The sequence below is a fragment of the Caloenas nicobarica genome, chromosome 25 (genome assembly GCF_036013445.1).
Source record: "Caloenas nicobarica isolate bCalNic1 chromosome 25, bCalNic1.hap1, whole genome shotgun sequence".
NCBI lineage: Eukaryota > Metazoa > Chordata > Aves > Columbiformes > Columbidae > Caloenas > Caloenas nicobarica.
The window spans coordinates 1741513-1743279 of NC_088269.1; positions in this window are offsets into that span (position 1 = coordinate 1741513).

Sequence of the window (1767 nt, forward strand, 5' to 3'; positions counted from 1 at the left end):
TATGGTGGGACACATGGGGCCACCTCAGTGGGATGGGGAGGGACAGAGTCACCTGGGTGGGATGGGGCTTCTCCTGTGCCATGGGGACACCCAAAGGGGACAGGGACACCCTGGTGGGATGGGGACACCTGAAGAGTATGGGGCAGGGTGGGGACAACTCGAAGAGGATGGGGAGACCCAGATGGGATGGGGTGTCCTGGGGGGGATGGAGACACCAAGATGGGAGAGGGGACACTGGATGGGATGGGGGAACCTCAGCTGGGGCACCCTGGGGGGGTAGAGGAACCCTGGGTGACGTGGGGGGACTCGGGACAGGATGAGGGGGTGCATGGCATGAGGGGACCTGGATGGGATAGGGGGACCCTGGACAGGATGGAGCAACTCAAATGGGATGGGGGGCCCCTGGATGGGATGTGTGGACCGTGAGTGGAATGGAGGGACCCTGTATGGGATGAGAGGACTGTGGGTGGGATGTGGTGACCCAGGTGGGATGGAGGGACCATGGGAAGGATGATGGGGACCATAGATGGGTTGGGGGAACCCAGATGGGATGTGACGACTGTGCATTGGATGGGGGGATGGTGGGTGGGATGGAGAGACCCTGGATGGGATGGGGGGAGGCTGAGTGGGATGTGGGGACCCAGATGGGATGTGGGGACCGTGGATTGGATGAGGGGACTGTGGGTGGGACGGGGAGACCCTGGATGCACTGGGGAGACCATGGGTGGGATACAGGGGCCCAGATGGGATGCAGGGACCCAGATGGGATGGAGGGACCCAGGTGGGATGGAGGGACCCAGATGGGATGCAGGGACCCAGGTGGGACGGAGGGACCCAGATGGGATGCAGGGACCCAGGTGGGATGCAGGGACCCAGATGGGATGCAGGGACCCAGATGGGATGGAGGGACCCAGATGGGATGCAGGGACCCAGGTGGGACGGAGGGACCCAGATGGGATGCAGGGACCCAGGTGGGATGGAGGGACCCAGATGGGATGCAGGGACCCAGATGGGATGTGGGGATGGTGGGTAGGAATGGAGGGACCCTGTGTGTCATGAGGGGACCCTGGATGGGATGTGGGGACCATGGGTGGGACGAGGGGACCGTGGGTGGAATGGGGGGACCCTGGATGGGATGGGAGGACCCAGATGGGACGAGGGGACTGTGGGCAGGACAGGGGGACCCTGGATGGCATGAGGGGCCCTGGATGGGATGGGGGGACCATGAGTGGGATGAGGGGACCATGGGTGGAACGGGGGGACCCTGGATGGGACGGGGGGATGCTGGGTGGGATGTGGGGATGCAGACGGGATGGGGGGACCCCGGACAGGATGGAGGGACCCCGGATGGGATGTGGGGGACCCCGGATGGGATGTGGGGGACCCCGGGTGGGATGTGGGGGCCGCACGTGGGACAGGAGGACCGTGAGTGAAATGGGGCGACTCTGGATGGGGGTGACGCTGGGTGGGACGTGGGCACCCAGACGGGACGGGGGGACCCCGGGTGCGATGAGGAGAGCCTGGGAGTCACGGCCGGACCCAGACGGGACCCGGCGCCCCGGGGAGCCCGTGGCCGCGGCCGCGCCGTCGGTTGCCGCCCGGCGGGCGCCCCGCGGGCAGCGGGAGGTTCCTCCGCGGGCCGGGGCCGTTCGGCGGAGCCGGTGGCGGGCGCGGGGCGGCGCCGAGCCCTGCCCTGCCCCGCGGTGTCGGTTTGCAGCCGGGGCTCCTCCTCCCCCCGCCGCCCCGCGCATTCCCGACCCTCCCGGG